The sequence below is a fragment of the Mauremys reevesii genome, linkage group 2, assembly GCF_016161935.1.
Source record: "Mauremys reevesii isolate NIE-2019 linkage group 2, ASM1616193v1, whole genome shotgun sequence".
NCBI classification, from domain to species: Eukaryota; Metazoa; Chordata; order Testudines; family Geoemydidae; genus Mauremys; species Mauremys reevesii.
In genome coordinates this window covers 166,936,120-166,948,435 of record NC_052624.1, presented here as the reverse complement: position 1 = coordinate 166,948,435, position 12,316 = coordinate 166,936,120, and the positions used below count along the sequence as shown (strand labels likewise).

At 42.4% G+C, this 12,316-nt stretch overlaps 1 long non-coding RNA gene across 1 annotated transcript; it reads left to right on the top strand.

Annotated features, from left to right (window-relative positions):
- The first annotated feature begins 2,233 nt into the window (after nucleotides 1-2,233).
- Nucleotides 2,234-11,165, top strand: LOC120397541. Its single transcript, XR_005593854.1, has 3 exons — nucleotides 2,234-2,331; nucleotides 6,925-7,041; nucleotides 10,965-11,165. It is a non-coding gene; the product is annotated as an uncharacterized LOC120397541 (long non-coding RNA).
- Nucleotides 11,166-12,316: the final 1,151 nt, after the last annotated feature.

Below are 12,316 nucleotides of genomic sequence, written 5' to 3'. Positions count from 1 at the left end.
TCCTGAATACCCTGGCTTTGACACTGTCTCTGGCCTGGGGCAAGTTATTTATCTTCTCTGGCTCTGGTTCCTTACCTACAAGCAGACAACGTAATAACACCTTATTTAAATCACGGATGTTGTGAGGATGCATTAGTTAACGTTTGTAAAATGTCTTGTAGATGAGAAGTGTAATGGACGTTAAGAGACAAATTTCCCTCTCTGTTATGCCAGCACAACACCTATTGAAATGAAGTGGGGCTGGATCGGGGAACACCTAAGGCCAAATTAAGTATCTTTCTTTGTAGAATTCTGTGAGACAAGGCCCACAGGTAGCTCTGTGTTGGCAGCCCATTATATATTTTATTTTTCTGCTCTTTCTTTTTAAAAAATCAATTATATGGGACCTAATCCCACTCTTGCCGAAGCCAAGGGGAACAGGCTTTGGCCAAGATGTGCATAGTAATTTACAGACAACCAAGAGTGACCAAACTCTTCCCAAGACACTCACAATCTGAAATATACCAAGGCCAGTTCTGTGCTGTGCCTCCTGGGAGATGTAGCTCAGAAAGCATAGCCAGGGCAAGTGCCTTTAAGCCATCTATATACAGCCTGGGGCCAGGGTGGTCACTATAATAACTTAGGCCTATGTCCTCAAAGGTATTTAGGTGCCTAGTTACCATTGATTTAAATGGGAGTTAGGTGCCTAAAAACCTTTGAGAATCTGGGCCTTAGAGCAGTCTTGGAGTCTGCTCTAATTTGTGGCAGCCTTACATAGGCTGTCAATAGGCTGCTCCTAGTCCAGAACAACCCAAAATCTTTGTAATGCTCAGCACTGCAGCGGCCTTCCCACCCTGACACTCTCTCCCAACCCCCACAATATGCTCCCTATCATGAGGCTGCAAAGAGGGTAGTATAGGCTGCATATGGTGGCCTTAAGCTGCTGCTGCACTGAGAGAATTTACCTTGGCCAAATGCAGCATCTGTGTGGCCCCTCTATGCTACCAGAGCAGAATACGGGGGCTGGAGCAGGGGGCAGAAATGTCCCTACACTCACTAAGGAAATATGAGCATGTAAAAATAAGCCTGTTAGAATTTGTGCCAGGGAAAACATCACAGGGTGGGCTTGCCCTTCTAGGGATTTGTTTTCAGCCCCATTTAGGCCTAATTATCCAACTCCAAGTAATGGATTTGGGCTTGGGCTGGGTCAGGTGACAAGGATCACCTCATAGTATCCCGGGGGTGGGACTTTCTAGAAGAGAGAGCCTGCTCCATCCGTAGAGTTGTTGAGAGGCTCCTTGCTTTTGCAGGGGGAAAGGCTCAGGGAAGACTATGGAAGGGGCTTTCCATACTAGCTAGGTGGAAAGGCCTGACTGGAGCTGCCTGTAGTGAGGAGTATGAGCACCCACCTTAAGAGAAGCAACAAGGTCAAGAAGGAAGAGGCTTGAGGAAATGCTAGGCAGATTTTGGAAGAAACTCTTGAGCCCAGCAGCGGCTGAAGAAACTGCATAGCTGGGGAAAGACTTGTTATGAATTATGTTAAAGCAGCAAAAAGTCTTGTGGCACCTCATAGACTAACAGACGTTTTGGAGCATGAGCTTCATCCGATGATGTGGGTATTCACCCATGAAAGTTCATGCTCCAAAACGTCTGTTAGTCTATAAGGTGCCACAGAACTCTTTGCCGCTTTAACAGATCCAGACTAACACGGCTACCCCTCTGATACTATGAATTATGTTGACATTTGTACTGTGATGTTTTTCTAATAAACTGCATCTCAGGAAGGGGTGTTATTAGACCTGCAAGTGCAGGCTGAGTGCAGTTCTTTAGTAGTTTAAGAAGGGGAAAGGGAGGCAGCATCTGGGTCTGATGTCAAATTAGGTAAGACCCCACAAAAGAAACCATGTTAGAACATAGGCCTTTCTAGGCCAGCATTAGCTACAAGTGGAACTCAGACATTTTTTCCCCAGTAGAACTCCTAAGTTTCTTCACTACTATTTAAAATGCAGCCTGCTGTTTTCTTTCACTTCATTCTGAATTGCTAGTTAACACTTGAAACTCACAGAGTACCAAACACTGGAATTTTGACATTGCAAATGCAATTAAGTGTGGGTCCCAACTACTGCATCTACAAGTTAATATTGCACCTGTAATTCAGTGTGGGCACCAAACTGGGGGTGTGATTAATTTCACTTGCAACAGCTGTTAGTTATTTCACTGATTACCACACTTTCTTGCATCTTCAGATCAGGTAGTTAGATGTTTGAAGCGGTGCATTTGCAGACACAGTGAATTGTGCCCATGAAGCTGGAGGCTGGGATAAGGGACCCAGCTAAAAATCAGGGACCAAAGGTAAGCAACCAGGTGGTATTCCCATCCCCCCTAATATATAGAGAGAGACGTTTTTGATTGAATTTAGCTCTTTACAGTTGCTAACAGGGAACCATGGGCAAGCACTCAACAAAAATGACTTTAATCCTGCACATGTTCTGAATAAAGAAAAGAGGAAGTCAGAAAGCTGCTAGCATTAAAGTGGTTTTGAATCAAGAATGATTGCAGTATCCTTACTGTTTACACTTCAGTGGTAACCACAGACTTTACTGAGAGCAAGTATCTGCCTGAGGTGCAACATGCAGAATTTGGTCATGATCATATTTACCTTGAAATACATCCGCGGTCTGAGAGTTAGGACTGTAGGTATTTAGTCTCTTTGAAAATGGACTGAATTCTACTCTTACACCAGCATAAAAGTGGAGTAACTGCATTGAAGTCTCACCTCCACTTGGGTATGAAGTGGGACAGTACACATACTCCTCCAGATCATGCATGCTTGTAAGGAAGGTGAAGAAAAGATGGGGACATTTCAGAAAAGTAGCTCTCCTCTATTTTAATTTAAGCCCCACCTCCACAAGCAAAATAAAACACCCTGCCCCAAGCAGAACTTTGACTCTCATAAAAATGTAGGGTTGGAAGGGACCTCAAGAGGTGATCTAATCTAGCATCCTATGCTGAGGCAGGATCAAGTGAACCTAGACCGTCCCTGACAAGTGTTTGTCCAATTTGTTCTTAAAAACCTCCTGTGACCCTAAAAAGGGGGGAGTGGTGGAGACTACAAAATCTGCTAAGGATTTCACAGTTTCTGTTGATTTTACATGGAAGGGACTCAGATACTATGGTGACGAGTGGCAGTGTAAAACTCTAAGATTAATTTATCTCCAAAATGAAAATGCCTACTCCATGCCTGTCCTTACTGCCAGAAAAATAATCATTTGTCCTTCTGTTTTGTGAAAGTAAAGAAGATAATTTCCCCTTTGCGGCTGCCTTTCTTACTTCTGCATTTTATGGACACCAATGGTGTTTTATCTGAGGCTAAAACGCAATGACAAACTCAAATTATATTTGAGGAAATGAGTCAATAGAGGAACAGGAAGGAAACAGACCAACTGAAGCCGAGAAAACCACATACCGAGCTATATGCAACAATACATGACAACTTTTCTACATAACTAGAGGCTCAAGTCTTCTTGTAATAGAGCTGAAAGAGCTACATTTCTATTCTGCAATAAATCACATTGTTTCCTTACAAAGGGGATCAAATGGGCATGTGGCAATCGCTTTTAATCAGACAAAATGAATTTTAAAATACGACCATCCATAAAGCTGAGCTAAAATTCCCCTGAGAATATTTTGGAGAGTTCTGAGAAGACAAGTGAAGGGATGGTTAAAGCGGGATCAAGAGAATTCCAGAGGGCCCTCATAAATTGAAATGCCAACACTGATCATAGGCCATTCTTTGCACAAATGTAAGGGAACTTAGACTTAGTTTGGTCCCCAGGTTGGAAATTTCGATCTGAAGGTGAAAAGGGCATACTTTCTAAGCAAGTTTTATGTATGGGTTGCCATAGTACCTATACTATACAAATATAATATGCCACTTACAAATATTAAAACACAAATAGCCCGAGTGGGTGGCATTAAATTACCACTATGTCTGTTAGCAATGTGTGTCAACTATATTGCAGGGGTAAAATAAACCTACCCAAAATCACCAGAAAGTGAAACATACAAATAAACTTTCCATTGTGTCTTGAAGGCTGTCAGTCTGGGCTTTGGCATGATGCAAAGGAGAGTGAGTCCCAAAAGCAGAAGAATTCTACTGCGTAATCCTTAACTATTTCCTCGTCTTCATTTTTGTGTTATGTTTATTCAGGGGCTGTAAGGAGTTGTGCTCAGTGCTGGGGGTGGCAATGTTATTTCTTCACAGTGAGGGAAGAGTTACAAAACTGCTGCTAAAACAGGGAAAGTTGTAATTTCAATCTTGGGCTTGGAGGACAAGGATAGTCTCATGAGCAATTATGAAACCTCAATGAAACTACTATAATGGTCAATGTACTTCACACTTCTATGGCACCTTCCAGCCATGGAGCTGAGAGACCTTTACAGACAATAATAATTAAGCCTCACAACATGCCTGTGAGGTAGGATTCATTATCTCTATTTTGCAGATGAGATGGTAGCCAAGATTTTCACACTTGGGTACGTAACATTAGATATCTAAATATGAGGCCTAATTTTCAGAAGCACTGAGTACCTGCATAACAACTGTTGAAGCTTCCTCAATAGCTTTCAATATCAGGCTACTAATTTAGGTGCTAAATATAGAGTTAGTTACCTAAGTTTGGGCGCCTATGTGTGAAAATTTTGGCTTAAGTGATTTGCCAAAGGTCACATAGTTAGTCAGTGTCAGAGTTGGCCATAGAACCATAGATTCAATTTTCTGCACTATGCAAAACGTTTGCTCCTGATGGTCAGACCATTATTGCTTTACACTGTAAATCCATTTCACGTTGCACTAGACGGGTCGGGACAGTAAACAATCAATGAAACCTGAAATCAGGCTCAATTCGTCTTTGGTTTGGAAGCTTGTATGTGACATTTATACAGATTTTTCTTTTATTTTCTTTTTGACCATGGTGATGCCCTGTTACAACCTTTTTGGCAAAAACACAAAACAAAAACCCTCCATAAGAAACTGATCCTTAATTTTGGGAATCATTTACAGTTCCAGCAAATGATTCAACACAAGAATTAGAGGCAGAGATGTCTCATAAGCCCAATTGCAACTAGTGGTCTATCTGAGTAGACCCTTACTGTCTGCTCAGCTTGGTTTTATATAGTCTCTTTCAGGTTGGAAATAGAATGAAGCAGAATTTTGCTTACTAGCAGACATGCTGCATTTCTGGTTCTCCCCAGAAATGAAAAACAGAGCCAGATGCATCCCAGATATAATGTAAGACCTTGAGCCACTGTTATAACATGAGGCCAGTGACACAGAATTTCACCTAATGTTTCTGGCAACATTTTGTAAGCAGTGCTCCAAATTCAACTGTTTAAATTTTTCTATCCTTATTATGTAAATATATGGAGCTCTGTAAATCGTAGGTGGCAGCATACAGTAACTCATTTGCTTTAACAGTGTTAGCTTGATGAAATTACTAATTGTGCTTTGAGTGCTGAAAATAATAAAGCCATATGTGTAACTGCTGTGTGTATTTCATAAATGAGACTACTATAAAATGCACTACTATAAACTGTGAAAATAATGCAGCTGCATAAAATTACAGCGGACTGATGTGCTAATGCCCTGCAGTTGTTAGGGCAAGCCAATGTAAGATGCTGCTTCTGCCTAACTGCCCCTAGAAAGAGGATGGGCATTTTAAAAATGCTGTATAGGCAGGGCCTCCCAGAGGATTCACGGGACCTGAGGCAAAGCGGGGGAGCTGCGGCGCTTGTACTCACCCAGCGGCAGTCCGGGTCTTTGGAGGCGTCTTCGGCAGCACTGAAGGGCCCCCCGCCGCCGAAATGCCGCCGAAGACCCGGAGCAAATGAAGGGCCCCCTGCCGCGGAAATGCCGCTGAAGACCTGACCGCCGCCGGGCCAGGGCTTGCGGGGTCCCTGTGGGGCCTGGGGCACTTCCCCCCTGGGCAGCCCTGTGTATAGGAAGTAACCGCTTTCTGTGACATTTGCTTATGTACAAGACACTGCACTGGTATTGTCCCTTGCTTCTAGTACCCCAGAGAATTGTGGAAATAGGAATGTTAATAAGTTAACTAGTCTTATGCTAGCTACTCCATGACTTCTGCTTTGGAGAGGACACCTGCTTTGGTCTACTGTCCAACAGTGAATTGCTGCAGTATGAGGGGACAGACGAAAAAAATATTCAGGGCAAAGCAGGGCAGCAAAAAGGGGAGTGCTGGCTCTGCTGTAGTGTCCCCCATTTCCTGCCAGTCCCAAGAAAACCCTCAGTGAGAATATTATGGAAATGGGCTTTATGGGTTGGGCCATGTCTTGAGGGGACATCAGTTCCCTCAGGCATCATGGAGATTATGCAGAGTAATATCATCTTTGCTGAGCTTGTCAATATTATGTGGTGACTTCCTCTTCTGCATGAAACCCTCCCAAGCATGAGGGTGGCTGGTGGGGCCACAGGGTCAGATGTTTCCTGCAGACACTCATGGGGATAAGAGGGCTGGGAGCAGTAGACCTTTATGAGCATCCCAAGATCTAGGCGCTTAGACGGCTGGTCCCCTGCCTATTTGGTGCGTGAGGGTTGGGCACATCAGCCTGTTGTTATGTATTCAACTCCATAAGTGTGCATGGTGCTTTACAGACAAATAAAGTTGGAGAGTCCCATCAACAGAGGAAACTCCATGAGTTGAAACTCAGAATTGGAAATGGATATGAAAAGGAAACAGAAGGGTCTGTTGTTGGTTGCCTAGATAGCAGGTTGATGGGCACATGAGAGGTACCACAGACTGTAAATCCTATAAGTGTATTTTTGGCAGCATATTTTTCTTACCTAAAGAACAGCAAGAGGCCTGCAGAGGTGAGACAGTGACTCTAAGGAAACCCCACTCCTTAGTCTCTTTTACTTTCATTCTTCAGCAGCTAGAGTATCATCAGTGAACTCCAGCAACTTTCAACTCCATGACAAAAAAATCATTGGTGAGACTGGGATGGATCTAAAATGTGGCCGTGACTGAACAGTGAGAGCTGGGGAAGGTATGCACTGCTGCCATCAGCACTTTCTTGTTCTATGGGATGTCTGAACAGGTATGACAAATATGGGTCTCTGGCAAGCAGCAACTTGCAACTGCAGCTGTTTTCACAGTTAAAAAACAAGGCAGAGCAGATTGGCTACTTTCAGTGAAGTGGGAGCAAGACAGCTGAGTTCCCTACTTATCTCAGATTTACAGTATGGTTCTAGTTTATTTTATCACTTCCCCACAGCTGCCTGACAGTCTCCTGGAGCTGCCATCATATGACAGAGAAGTTTCCCTAGTAAAACAAGAGGTAGCTTGAGGCAAATAGGGCTGTACCTGGCTGGAATTGGGTGTTGTATTTATAACACATCAAAGATGAGGAAGCTAGTTTCAAGAGGTCAGGCCGAATAATCCCCTAGCAGCAGCAGTGAAAGAATTCTCTGGGGCCTGAGGTAAAAGAAAAAATCCTAGTGATAGAGAATGGTATTACATGATTAAATTGAAACAAAACTGCAGTTGAACAACTTCAAAACTACTTGGGCCAAATTCACCCCATTTAGATCAATGGACTGAAACTGGGGTGGATTTGTCCACTTGGATTTTAATGTGTTAAAGCTAAGCATTAAACTTAAATCAACACCAACACTTAATACAACGCAAAATAAATGTCACTGTTTAAAGACTGCAATACACAGGTTTAAGACAGTTAGATGAAAGAGACAGAGAACTCTTCTCTTTCCTGAAACATTTGAAAAGGTCTCACATTTTCAAAGAAGACCAAAGAATGTAATCTGACAGGTTGAAAATATATATCCTCTGTTATCTATAATTTAAAAATATTGCAATTCAAAGACTTAAAACAAACAAACAAACAAAAAAATAATCCTCATGTCCTTAGGATGCAAGCCAGTCATTGTACCCCATCTCAATCCTGAGTTTAAAAGGGGTTAGGTGTAAATGTGCTCTTTATGTACATTTGCCATTGTTTAGGGTTTGTATCAGTGTGATACAATGTTAAAAGGTCAGACTCGGCAGCCTTTATTGAGGCTTAGACCCAAGGATTTTAGAAGAAATAAGTGAACCTGAATGAATTTCCTAAACATGCATTGACTTCTATACTTTATGTGCTTGATTATTTGTACCTTATCAAGTAACTTCTGTATCCACATCAGTCCTGGAATATATCTGACCTGAACTAGGACAGGAGTGATATAACATTTCTCTCCCAGCGGAACTTGCTGTTCAATTCCCCATATGGCTGGCAAAGACAAATCCCTCTTGATCAAGGATCCCATCCTGAAGCATGGATGAGGGGAGGACATGGGGAGGGACAGGGGGGCATGGCGGTGGAGGAAACTGGCCACTTCAGGACGGTTAGCTACAAGCCAAGTCCCCTAGACCACAGGAGCCTGTCCTTGGAACACAAGGAGTGGTAGAGGGTCAAAGGCAAAACATTGTGGAAGGGTCTGAGGATGAGCAATGGGAAAACTTGGGAGGCAAAATGAGATAGGGGTAGGATGCCACAGGGAAAGGAAGCTGGGGGGTGGGGGGTTAGGAAATGTCAGGGAGACATCTGGAGATGGAGGGAAACATGTCTCAGAGACAGAGGTAGAGAGAGGAAGGGAGATGAAGAAGGGCGGAGAAGAGCACAGAGGTATTCAGGAGACGAGAGAGAGGTTGAGAACGGAGTCTGAAAGCAAGCAGTAACTGGATCATGGATTATGGCAAGAACAGGTGGAGAGAGAGAATGGGAAAGAGGCAACAAAAAGAATGAGAAGACAGGAAAGAAAAAAAAGGAGAGAGATTTGTAGGGAAGAGAAAATAACAAACGGGACATAGAAAACAATAGGTAGAGAGGGTGACAACAAGAATGTGGTTTGGACAGAATGAACGTGGAAGGTGGAAGAAGAAAGACCCATCGTAGGTTAGCAAACAGCATTTAATTTATTCATGTTCCTATGGCTCAACCTATTTACCATTGTGGGCCGCATATACATCTGTCTATGTGTTACGTGGGCCGCCTCCAGACAATGTATATACTGCCTGTATGGCCCTGAGGCTGTCACATGGGCTGCAGCTCTGTGCTGATTGGGCCGCAAGTGGCCCGTAGGCTGAAAACCATTGCTATGGATGATTATGTTTCCCTGGCAGCCACTGAGGGCACAGTTACCGTTACACAAACCCCTTCCCCTACTGGGAGCAGCCAAGTGCTTTCTTTGAGGATAATAAATATGCAACACATTCTTGAGCACTTCAGGCTTAAACAAAGTGCTCTCCAAATCCCCCTCTAGTCCTGGACAGTTTCCCTCCAGCCTTTTTGGTTGAAACTTGGCAGCTCCATTATAAGCTCCATGCAGGCTCCCCAGAGCTATCCTTTTATAGGCTTGCCTATTACTGATATTCTTGAACTGAATATTAAAAAAAAAAACAACAAAAACCACCCAACCCTGTTTGGATAAAACAACCATGATTCAGGTTAACTCACGGTCCTTGTCAGAAATGGTGACATTTTCCATTCCTTCTTCCACAGGTTTACTTGTCATTGATCTGTACGGTGCATATGCGACCCTGTAGTATCTGTTTGTAGCAGACTGTATTTATGGCCTGACCGAAATCCTATTCAAGTCAATGGGAATTGATCCATTAATTTTAATGGGATTTGGATCAGGCCCTTAGGGTCCAGCCCTGCATGACTTGCACATCCCATTGAACTCCTTATAGAATTTAACTTTTCTGATTCAGTGAAATCCATGGGGAATTTGGAAATGCAACTCAAGCCCATTAATACTTTTTCCAGAGAAAAGAGCTAAACTCTTCCTCCTGCTTTAGTTAACTTGGGAATGCTTCAAAGAAACATCTTCCTCTTGCAGGACATTCTGATCCGTCCAGACAGTGACTTACAATAATATTTTCAAAAGCACAAAGTGATTTAGAAACCTAACTCCTCTTTTCAACAGTGATTTGGGCACCTAACTCCCGTTTGACTTTGAAATGCGTTTGACTCATCTGTGTCTCATCTACACTAGAAACATTTGTGCCTATTTTCCAGCAACAGTGCTAAACAAGATAAAATTGCTCTGTTGCTGGAAAATGAGTACAAAATTTACAGGAGCAGACTAGGCCTAGGAGGGCGAATATAGATGTGATGGATTTATCAGCTTAATAGGAAGCTTATTTCCTCCTTAAGTGCTTGTAAAGTATATAATAACCGAGTATGGCTGTGGAATGGGGAATTTTACAGAAATCTCCCACCCTTGCTGTAGCACTAGGATAGCTCTGTTGTGCTAGTTATGACTCTTACGTAGAACAGCTGCCTATACTTTTGCCATTGTTATATCTAATGCTGCTCAGAGCAAGCCTGGAGAAAATGTCATCAGCAGGTATTCACTAGTTCTCCCAGCATTGCTAGCACAGAGAGCTGAATGGGTACTACAGCAATGGTGAGGGACTTTTCCTAAAATCCTCCTTGAAGAACAGGCCTGAAAATGGTGATTTAAAAACAAACAAACAAAAGTCAGGAGTGCAGCCTCTTTTTGGTTTACCCAGCTTTATGAATGAAATCTACAAGTAAAAGTGAGGCATTCTGGGGCGTGGGAATATCAAATCACTGTTCTCTACGTGGCACCATATGTGTGCATGAGCTGTCTACAGAAATATAAGACACAGTCCCTGCCTTGAAAAAATGACAATCAAAGGACTTGATCCTGAAAACATGTCACACAAGGGTCCCACTATTTTCAAATTAGACTTAACTGAAGTCCCTGAAACTTCTTACATGAGTAAAGACTACTTGTGTGAGTAAGGCTCACAGGATCAGACCCTACGTTAGATGATGTTCGATCAAAAAGGTGTGGGAGGTGGACAGGGCAACACAAAATTGTGTAATTTGTCTCGTTCAGACCAGACACTTGTTTGTCCAGGATTTTTTTTTCTCTCTTTCAGATGTGCCTGCTGACACCTGTGGACCCAAAGCACTAGCCTAATGGTGTAGCCTGTGCTGAGGGCCTGATCTTGTGTGGGGCTGAGTGTCAGAAGCCCGAAAAAGAAAAATATTTACTTCATATTCATGTAGGTAAATGGCCATATTTATATCCTGAGCGAGCCACGGAATTCTCCACACAGCTTTGTTATTTAATAAATTTAACACCAGGGGCTATTGGAGCATTTTCAGTTGCAGTGTTAGTCGTGGAGGACGTCATATTCAGGAAGCATCCACAAGGAACACTGTTCTCAGGAAAGCAAGCACAGCAGTGTGCTGATTTTTCCATGCATGCCCTAGACTATGATCTGATGTTTCCAGCTATTGGTTCTGGTCCTGCAAACACTTAGACATCTGAGTAAAGTTACTTACATGTGTAGTCCCATTGACTTCAGTTGGGCTATCACATAACTTTACTTATGTGCATAAGTGTTTGCAAGATCAGAACTTTAGTATATAAGCATTCAATATAAACAAGTCAAGGAAGTTGACAACATAAACATTCACCTAACACCACACTCAGAATTACAAAATGTTTATTCTCTCTCTTAAAATACACTGTGGGCCCAGTCTCACTCCCTTTGAAGTCAATGGGAGTTTTCCATTGGAGCTGAACTCTGCCTTGTATGTATAGATATCATACAGTTTACTACACTAAAAAGAGTATATAAAAAGCCTTATATTACTTAGTGCTTTATGAGCAAGCAATACTATGTTCAGAGATTTTCTGTTTCTTTAGTATGATCTCTCATTTCAGGAACTGTAATGTGAATAATTAACTCATTGGTGGATCCACACTACTGTACTAGTTACGTATATACTTGTGCTAGCATTTAAAGAGGAGAATTTTTCTTCTCCTTCACCCTGTCTTTTATTATAGGTGGAGCTGGTAGCACTGCCAATAGCACTGCCTGACACTTTCCAGTACAAGAATTTATTTTAATTTGTTTATGAGTTTGCCACATACTGGGTGTTGGCTCAGGCTGTTTTTGTTTTTTTTTGTTTTGTATTTAATTTCAGATAAAATGGTTCAATTATTTATGAGAAGAAAATAAGGGAAAACATATGTTGATTTGCCCATTTTAAAAAGTTTCTTACAACCTTCTCCTTGAGAAGCTCACAATGTTTTGGAGCAGGGACTTGAAATTTGGCGGGAGTGGGGCTGATGTCAGCGAAGGGCTGCTTGCCATCCCTGTGAAAAAATGCTCGCATTTGGTCAAGTCATAAGCCTTTGAAAAGTCTCATTTGCAAATGTTCAGTAGAGCTTTGTTAGAATTTGTCAGCTAAATTCTCCGAAGATTCCATCCCATTGAGC